The sequence below is a fragment of the Aulonocara sp. 'chitande type north' Nkhata Bay genome, linkage group LG11 (assembly GCF_057382095.1).
Source record: "Aulonocara sp. 'chitande type north' Nkhata Bay isolate Kocher_YH1m ecotype deep benthic linkage group LG11, A_spYH_male_GT1.1, whole genome shotgun sequence".
Taxonomy (NCBI): Eukaryota; Metazoa; Chordata; class Actinopteri; order Cichliformes; family Cichlidae; genus Aulonocara; species Aulonocara sp. 'chitande type north' Nkhata Bay.
This window is the reverse complement of record NC_141354.1, coordinates 153529-164051: the sequence shown is the minus strand read 5'-3', so window position 1 is coordinate 164051 and position 10523 is coordinate 153529. Positions and strand designations below refer to the sequence as shown.

The following is a 10523-nucleotide window of genomic DNA, read 5'->3' as shown; positions in this document are numbered from 1 at the left end:
CAGCATCACAGGCCCTAAAGTGGATGGCATGAACGAGCATCAAAGGCCCTGGTAGGGTTAAGATGGCCTCACAGGAAGCACAGGCCCTCGTGTAATGTGGATGGTAGAAGCCAGTATCAAAGTCTCTGGTGTAATGTGGATGGCCCAAGCCAACAACAGTGGCCCTGGTGAAATGTGGATGGTGTTGGCCAGCACCAGAGGCCCTGGTGTAACTTGAATGGCTTAGGCCAGCAGCACAGGCCCTCGTGTGGTGAAGATGGCCTCACAGGAAGCACTGTCCCTGGTGTAATGTGGGTGGCCTCAGCAAACAACACTGGCCTTGTTGAAATGTCGATGGTATTGGCCAGCACCACAGGCCCTGCTGCAATGTAGATGGCATCAGCCAGTAGCACAGGCCCTTGAGTATTGTGAATGGCATCAGCCAGCAACACAGACCCTTGGGTAATGTGGAAGGCTAGCAGCAAAGGCCCTTTTGTAATGTGGATGGTATCAGCCAGCACCACAGGCACTGGTGTGGTGATGATGGCCTCACAGAAAGCACTGTCCCTGGTGTAATTTGGAGAGCCTCATCCAACAACAATGGCCCTGGTGAAATGTGGATGGTAGAAGGCGGCATCACAGTCTCTGGTGTAATGTGGATGGCCTAAGCCAACAACAGTGGCCCTGGGGAAATAGGCATGATATTGGTCAGCACCACAGGCCCAGGTGTAATGTGGATGGCATCAACGTGTAGCAGAGGCCCTGGTGTGGTGAAGATGGCCTCACAGGAAGCACTGTCCCTTGTGTAATGTGTATGGCCTCAGCCAACAACAGTGGCCCTGGTGAAATGTGGATTATATTGGCCAGCACCACAGGCCCTGGTGTAATGTGAATATCCTCAGCCAGTAGTAAAGGCCCTTGTGTTTTGTGCTTTGTGCATCAGCCAGCACCACAGGCCCTGGTTTGGTGATGATGGCATCAAAGGAAGCACTGGCAGAGGTGTAATGTGGATGGCCTGAGCCAACAACACAGGCCCTGGTGTAATGTGGATGGCATCAACGAGTAGCACAGGCCCTGGTGTAATGTCAATGGCATCATCCAGCACCACATGCCCTGGTGTGGTGATGATGGCCTCACAGGAAGCACTGTCCCTGGTGTAATTTGGATGGCCTCATCCAACAACAATGGCCCTGGTGAAATGTGGATGGTAGAAGGCGGCATCACTGTCTCTGGTGTAATGTGGATGGCCTAAGCCAACAACAGTGGCCCTGGTGAAATGTGGATGGTTTTGGCCAGCACCAGAGGCCCTGGTGTAATTTGAATGGTTTCAGCCAGCAGCAAAGGCCCTCGTGTGGTGAAGATGGCCTCACAGGAAGCACTGTCCCTGGCCTCGGCAAACAACACTGGCCTTGGTGAAATGTTGATGGTATTAGCAAGCACCACAGGCCCTGGTGAAATGTGGTTGTTTTCGGCCAGCAACACAGGCCCTTGGGTAATTTTGATGGCTAGCAGCACAGGCCCTGGTCTGGTGAATGTAGATGGCATCAGCCAACAAGATTGGCCCTGGTGTAATGTGGATGGTATTGGCTCGCACCACAGGCCCTGGTGTAACGTGAATGGCCTCATCCAACAACACTGGCCCTGGTGAAATGTGGATGGTATTGGCCAGCACCACAGGCCCTCGTGTAATGTGAATGTCCTCAGCCATGACCACAGGCCCTGATGAAATGTAGTTGTCCTCAGCCATGACCACAGGCCCTGGTGAAATGTAAATGTCCTCAGCCAGTAGCACAACAGGCCATGGTGTAATGTGGATGGCCTCATCTAACAACTCTGTCCCTGGTGAAATATAGATGGTATTGGCCAGCACCACAGGCCGTTGTGTAATGTGAATGGCCTCAGCCAACACCACTGGCCCTGGTGTAATGTGGATGGCATCAGCCAGTATCATAGGCCCTTCTGTGTTGTGGATGTCATCAGCCAGCAACACAAGCCCTGGTGAAATGTGGATGGTTTCGGGCAGCACCAAAGGGCCTGGTGAAATGTGGATGGTATTGGCCAGCAACAAAGGCCCTGGTGTAATGTGGATAGCCTCAGCCAAAAGTACAGGCCCTGGTGTGGTGAAGATGGCCTCACAGGAAGCACTGTCCCTGATGTAAAGTGTATGGCCTCAGCCAACAACAGTGGCCCTGGTGAAATGTGGATGGTATTAGCCAGCACCACAGGCCCTGGTGTAATGTGAATGTCCTCAGCCAACACCACTGGCAGAGGTGTAATATGGATGGTATTGGCTAGCACCACAGGCCTTGGTGAAATGTGGATGGTATCAACGAGTAGCACAGTCCCTGGTGTAATGTTGATGGCATCATCCAGCACCACATGCCCTGGTGTGGTGATGATGGCCTGACAGGAAGCACTGTCCCTGGTGTACTGCTGATGGCCTCATCCAACAACACTGGCCCTGGTGAAATATAGATGGTATTGGCCAGCACCACAGGCCGTTGTGTAATGTGGATGGCCTAAGCCAACACCACTGGCCCTGGTGTAATGTGGATGGCATCAGCCTGTATCACAGGCCCTTCTGTGTGGTGGATGTCATCAGCCAGCAACACAAGCCCTGGTGAAATGTGGATGGTTTCGGATAGCACCAAAGGGCCTGGTTAAATGTGGATGGTATTAGCCAGCACCAAAGGCCCTGGTGAAATGTGGATGGTATCAGCCAGCACCACAGGCCCTGGTGTGGTGATGATGGCCTCACAGGAAGAACTGTACATGGTGTAACGTAAATGGCCTCATCCAACAGTACAGGCCCGGGTGAAATGTCGGTGGTATTGGCCAGAACCACATTCCCTGGTTTAATGTAGATGGCATCAGCCAGTAGCACAGGCCCTTGAGTATTGTGAATGGCATCAGCCAGCGACACCACTGGCCCTTGTGAAATGTTGATTGTTTCGGCCAGCAACACAGGCCCTTGGGTAATGTGGAAAGCCAGCAGCACTGGCCCTTGTGTAATGTGGATGATATCAGACATCACCACAGGCCCTGATGTGGTGATGGTGGCCTCACAGCAAGCACTGTTCCTGGTGTAATTTGGATGGCCTCATCCAACAACAATGGCCCTGGTGAAATGTGGATGGTATTAGCCAGCACAGGCCATGGTGTAATGTCAATGTCCTCAGCCAGAAGCACAGGCCCTTGTGTATCGTGGATCGCATCAGCCAGTATCACAAGCCCCGGTGAAATGTGGTTGGTATCAACGAGTAGCATAGGCCCTGGTGTAATGTGGATGGCCTCAGCCAGCACCGCAGGCCCTGGTTTGGTGATGATGGCATAACAGGAAGCACTGGCAGTGGTGTAATGCGGGTGGCCTCATCCAACAACACTAGCCCTGGTGAAATGTGGATGGTATTGGCCAGCACCAAAGGCCCTGGTGTAATGTGGATGGCCTCAGCCAAAAGTACAGGCCCTGGTGTGGTGAAGATGGCCTCACAGGAAGCACTGTCCCTGATGAAAAGTGTATGGCCTCAGCCAACAACAGTGGCCCTGGTGAAATGTGGGTGGCCTCAGCCATAAGTACAGGCCCTGGTGTGGTGAAGATGGCCTTACAGGAAGCACTGTCCCTGATGAAAAGTGTATGGCCTCAGCCAACAACTCTGTCCCTGGTGAAATATGTATGGTATTGGTCAGCACCACACACCCTGGTGTAATGTGAATTGCCTTAGCCAACACCACTGGCCCTGGTGAAATGTGGATGATATCGGTCAGCACCAGAGGCTCAGGTTTAATGTGGATGGCATTGTTACACACCGGCCCGAAGCCGGGGTGCAACACAACAAAAAGATAAACCCGATACATAATAACGACAAAAAAAAAAATCACACCACGGCAGAATGACGAGAGTTGGTTAATTTATTTACTGAACAGGTAGCGAGCTTCAGGGTGGGCGATGCCAAAACAACAAACAAAACACACTAGAAAGAAAAACAAAGCTAACTTACCTCCCACGATCCCAAAACAAAATACAATTCTCTAACCTGTCTCCCTACCCGAAACAGGAGAAAAGAGGGGAATAAAAGAAAACGGCTTCCCACCCCTACAGCTACCAAGCCCAGGTACAACCCCTTTTTCAGCATTAATATTGCAGCCCCGTGCAGTCACACACCACGACGGTCCCCAGACACACAGCTCACGGGAAACCAGGAAGTCTGCTCGCCGACCCAGTCCAACCCCTTTTGTAGCTGGCCTCTTTCCTTCCTCCACCAATGGGTGGCCTCCACCTGGAAACAAGCAACACTGAATACAAACAATAACAACACCGTACTGCAAATAATGACCCTGGGTCATAACACCCCCCCACCTAAAATCAAGCATCTCATTAGGGAGATGCTAGACCTAGTATCAAAAACATTAAAACAAACAAACAAATCGAACACTTCCTAGGGGGAAACCAGACTCATCAGTCACTGTCTGTGTCATCACTGATGATCCCCTGCAGGTTGGCCCATTCGGACATTTACCTGCGACCTCTGTGGGTATTGTTTTCCTGATCACTGTCTGATTCCGAGTTTAGAGTGCGCTGATATTCAGAGGACGGACAGTCCTGTTGTTTCTGACTTGCTGAGGCACCCCTGCGTGTAGGTCGACCTTGTGTGGTAATGATGTTGTTAACATCAAGAGCAGCCAGTTCTTGAGCTTGCTCTCTCTTCATTCTGACCTTTTTCCATTTCTGAATAGTTGGCTGACCATGTACACCAAGCTCTTCAAGCTCCTTCCTCAGAACAGCCACCTGGGAGCGGCAGTCCTCCAGCAGCTTCTTGTAATTTCTCCTCACGCCGCAGAGGGCAATATAACGTTCAAGCCTCGCCACCGATTTGTCATCAGACTTTGGTTTTCTGGTGCTCTCATCTTTCTTCACACTCTTCTTCATCTTTTTATCATTTGTTTTATCAGTCTTATTTTCTTTTTCATCTTCCAAAGAAGGTAGTGATGAAACTGAGTCTGGGTCACTGGTTTTCTCTTCCACTTTTGTATCTTCTTTTTCACTGTCAGAAGACTCGTCGCTCCTAATTTTGTCACTCGTTTCTGACTTGCAGTCTCCATCTGATTCGTTTCCTGCATCACTCAGTGGTGTTCTCCTTCCTTCATCTTTACTGCTGGTTACTGTCTCGACGTTCATTCTCACCATTTTCTTTGGACTGTCACTGCAGTTGCTTTCCTCACTGAGTTCCTCATCAGAAGACTCGTCACTGTCAATTTGACGATTTTCATTTCTCTTTTGTTGTGATTTTTTCACCTCTGGCTCTTCACCATCAGCTTGAGATTTGGCATTTTCTTCATCATTGCTGCTTTCTTTACTTTCTGTTTTGTTGTCCTCTTGAACCTCAGATTCTGATGATGAGCTTGAATGATTATTTTGTGATTTCTTTGCCCAGGATTCATCTTCACTCTCACTCATGACCTCGTCATTTCCATTTTCTCTTTTCCTTTTGTTCTGGAGCTTCTTAGTCTCTGAGTCACTTTCACTTTCATCATTATCCTGCATTTTCATCAGTTCCTCTTGCACCACCTGTTTCATGAAAGTTTCTACTTCTGGCCTTAATGAGTCACATTTGTTGTGTGTCTGATATCTCTTTTTTAAAATTCCCAAGGTCAGCGTGCTCAGGTCTGCCTCGTCACGGAGTTGACCACACACAAACCTGCGGATACCTGCTGCCTCCTTCTCCGACACCATACTAAAAACCTTCGCCGTCCCACCATCTACCCCCGGAACAGAACTATCATGCGGCTCAGAGCCGTCCGGAAACATTTCGGATATGTCCACCTCACCACCCAAGCGACGAGCTTGAGCACGAGTAACCACACATGCCGGATAAACTGTGGGGTCACCCAGCTCCGACGGGAATTGGCATAACCGATCCGAAGTAGGACACTCAATAACTTCCGGCATAGCCGGAAACACTTTTCCCCCGGCCAAGTCATTTCCCAAAACAAGATCAATGCCTTCAATTGGCAGCTGATCTCGAACCCCCACCCGCACAGCGCCCGATACGAAGGACGAGGTCAAAGTAACCGTATGGAGAGGCATGCGTAAAAGACTCACCTTGATACCCCACACCAGCAAATCAGAACCACAGTACGACTGCTGAGAGAAAGGCACGACTCCATGCCGCGCCACCGAATGCTTCGCCCCTGTATCCCTCAAGATGGTGATTGGAACCCGGTCCCCCGCATCACCAGACAACGATAAAAACCCCGTCGAAACAAACGGTCGAAACACCTCATCTATCCCCCGCGGAACGACGCCAACCGGCATTAAGCTAGGGCGGGTTACCGCGGAGCAACACTGCACGGCCCCCCCCGAAATGTCGGCCCGCGCCCCCTCCCTCGCCCTCAGCACGGGACAAGAAGCAACGAGATGACCGAGCTCATGACAAAAAAAACATCGGCGGTCCCCAGCGGCCACCGTAGGGCTACGCCGCGAGAGCGGGGGAGAACGCCCCCCCACCTCCGGCAAAACTCTAGAACCCCGACGTAACGGAGGGGAAAAACCCCTCTTGTGCGTCAAAGCAAACTCATCTGCCAGAACCGCCGCTTTCGCGAGGGAAACGACCTTCTGCTCGTTCAAATAAACAACCACCCGCTCCGGCAGACACCCCTTGAAATCCTCCAATAACATCAACTCCTTCAACTGTGCAAACTCCTTAACCTCACTAGCCTGGCACCACCGATCAAAGAGCAAACCCTTCTCGCGCGCAAACTCCACATAAGTCTGATCCCCCCCCCTCACACACTGCCGAAACTTCTGACGGTACGCTTCAGGCACCAACTCAAAAGCACGCAATACGGCAGCCTTAACCACACCATAATCTAAGCTCTCAGATGCTGACAGGCTAGCCCACACCTCCTGAGCCCTACCCACCAGCCGACACTGCAACAGCAAAACCCAGACCTCCTCCGGCCACTTTAACGCGGCAGCCACACGCTCAAAAGCAGGAAAAAACGACTCCACCTCTGATTCACAAAAGGGCGGCACCAATTTAATGTGCCTCCCAACATCAAAATCCTGACGGAGAGCCGGGACGGGACCAGGCGCCGGCGGCGCAGGGAGCACAGAGGGCGCAGGCGTGGGCGGCGTAGAGTCAGGGGCACGCGGTGGAGGTCCGCGCTCCAACTCCAACGCCCTCACCCTCAAATGCATCGCTTCTACCTCCAACCGGTGACTACTTAACTCCACCTCCTTAATGCGGAGCAACAACTGGAGCTCCTCCGCCGACGACCCCACCACGGGAGCAGGAGGAGCCAAAGAGGGGGCGGCCACAGGAGGAACAGACAACGGAGCCAACGGCTCCATAGCCGCCCCGCCTGTCCCACCAACAAGCGGCACGCTCGACAGCAAACCCCGCTCGCTCAAAGCCACCGTGACAAGCTGTCGCAAATCATCCTTTTTCACCCCCGCCGGCGCTCGCACATCAAAACGGCCCGCAATAAGCAGCAAATCCTCCCTCCGACACCGACTCAACTGCTGCAAGGAAGGCGCCTCAGCAAACTTATCCACATCAAACTCCATCCGCGGCCACCCACACAAACAACCCCCAAAAACACAAAAAAAAAACCCACACACCCACACGAACCCCACTAAACACAAACGACCCCGAAATCCCTCAAACGGACGAGCCCCCATTTATGTTACACACCGGCCCGAAGCCGGGGTGCAACACAACAAAAAGATAAACCCGATACATAATAACGACAAAAAAAAAATCACACCACGGCAGAATGACGAGAGTTGGTTAATTTATTTACTGAACAGGTAGCGAGCTTCAGGGTGGGCGATGCCAAAACAACAAACAAAACACACTAGAAAGAAAAACAAAGCTAACTTACCTCCCACGATCCCAAAACAAAATACAATTCTCTAACCTGTCTCCCTACCCGAAACAGGAGAAAAGAGGGGAATAAAAGAAAACGGCTTCCCACCCCTACAGCTACCAAGCCCAGGTACAACCCCTTTTTCAGCATTAATATTGCAGCCCCGTGCAGTCACACACCACGACGGTCCCCAGACACACAGCTCACGGGAAACCAGGAAGTCTGCTCGCCGACCCAGTCCAACCCCTTTTGTAGCTGGCCTCTTTCCTTCCTCCACCAATGGGTGGCCTCCACCTGGAAACAAGCAACACTGAATACAAATACAAACAATAACAACACCGTACTGCAAATAATGACCCTGGGTCATAACAGCATCAACGACCAGCAGAGGCCATGGTGGGGTGAAGATGGCCTCACAAAAAGCACTGTCCCTGGTGTAATGTGTATGGTCTCAGCCAACAACAGTGGCCCTGGTGAAATGTGGATGGTATTGGTAAACACCACACACCCTGGTGTAATGTCAATGGCCTCAGCCAGTAGCACAGGCCCTTGTGTATTGTGGATCGCATCAGCCAGCAACATAAGCCCTGGTGTAATGTGGATGGCCTAAGCCAGCAACACACACCCTGGTGTGGTGATGATGGCCTCACAGGAAGCACTGGCAGTGGTGTAATGTGGATGGCCTCATCCAACAACACTGGACTTTGGTGAAATGTGGATGGTTTCGGACAGCACCACAGGCCCGAGTGTAATGTGGATGCCATCAACGAGTAGTACAGACCCTGGTGAAATGTGCATGATATCGGTCAGCACCACAGGCCCAGGTGTAATGTGGATGGCATCAACGAGCAGCAGAGGCCCTTGTGGGGAGAAGATGGCCTCACAAGAAGCACTGTCCCTGGTGTAATGTGGATGGCCTCAGCCAACAACAGTCGCCCTGATGAAATGTGGATGGCATGAGCCAGCAACGCAGGCCCTGGTGAAATGAGGATGGTATCAGCCAGCAGCACAGGCCCAGGTGAAATGTAGTTGGCCTGAGCCGAGACCACAGGCCCTCGTGAAATGTAAATGTCCTCAGCCAGTAGCACAGGCCATGTTGTAATGTGGATGGCCTCATCTAACAACACTGTCCCTGGTGAAATATGGATGGTATTGGTCAGCACCACACACCCTGCTGTAATGTGAATGGGCTTAGCCAACACCACTGGCCCTGGTGAAATGTGGATGGCATCAATGAGCAGCAGAGGCCCTGGTGGGATGAAGATGGCCTCACAGGAAGGACTGTCCCTGGTGTAATTTGTATGGCCTCAGCCAGTAGCACAGGATGGCCTCATCTAACAACACTGGCCCTGGTAAAATGTACATGATATCGGCGCATGTAACAGCGTTTTTGTACAACTTCATATAAAAAGCTGTAACTTTTGATAGAAGATTCAGATATACGTATTCATGGCTTTATCTTATAGAATTCAATATCCCCGTGCTGGGCAAACAGGTTTTGCAGCTGTGTGAGCTAAGATTTTCAAGTTGTTCATGTAATGTTCTTATTCCTCTATGAATAAAACATCAAGAATTGCTCCTGGTGCTAGCTTCAGCTAGCTGTTTATTATTCTTTCTACCACGATAACTTCTTCTTCTACTCTGTATATCTTATTGATTCCAGAGCGCCCCCTGTGGGTAGCTTCAACAATAGCAACTATCATTACATCCCCTTTCCAAACAGGTTGGTATTATAATAAGCACAATTCCAAAGAGTAATGTTACTCTGTAACATCTGAACATTCTTGTCTAACATTCAACATGTTATAAATTGTGCAACAAACTACATTCAGTAGTGTTCTTTTTTATAACCAAAAGTTGTAGCACAAGTCAAACAAAATAAATCCAAATGTATACCTTACATCTTCCAGAATGAACCAAATGAATCCCATACAGCCCTCAAGCACATTAGAACGCTTCACCTGTGACAACTTGAACAGTCAGTAACACATAACTCAGTAGGTCTCAATTAAGTGTGAACAATTACTATTCTAAATGAATTATTATCCGTTATTTACTTGTGATTTATTATTATTATTTTTTAACAATTCTTTACCACAACAGTTCACACTTGTTCTATGAGCCTCTCTGTAGGTTTCTTAGGTCTGGTAGACCTTCTCAGTATCTCAGACATTGGGGAAGTTGAAGGAGGCTCACTGTGGTGCTCAACAGGGTTAGCACCTCGTTGTTCAGTTCCAGTCTCTGTGTCCTGATGTTTAACATCCTGTGTCTTTAACAGACTTCTCCGGTTTCTTCTTAACACTTGTCCATTCTCTGTCTGAACAGCAAACGATCTGGGCCCTACTTCGCTGAGAACTGTTGCTTTTTTGTCCCAGAAATCTGGACCTGCAATCCTCACATCTCTTTCCTGAAGAGGTTCCAAACGCCTTGCAGTTTTGTCATAGTTCATTTTCTGTCTGTGCTTGAGTTTCATCCTTTTGTCGGTCAGCTTGTTGTCATGTGCATTGTCATTTTCCTTGGAAATGTGTGGAAGTGTGGTGCGGAGCTTGCGATGCATGAGTAGCTCAGCAGGTGATGCCCCACACTCCAGGGATGAAGCTCTGTAGCTTAGCAGAGCCAGGTAAGGGTCGGTCTTACTGTCTCTTGCTTTTTTGAACAATCTCTTTACTATTTGG

At 50.2% G+C, this 10523-nt stretch overlaps 1 pseudogene; it reads right to left on the bottom strand.

Moving 5' to 3' along the window:
- Positions 1 to 4435: 4435 nt before the first annotated feature.
- On the bottom strand, positions 4436 to 6322 carry LOC147318277 (uncharacterized; annotated as a pseudogene).
- Positions 6323 to 10523: the final 4201 nt, after the last annotated feature.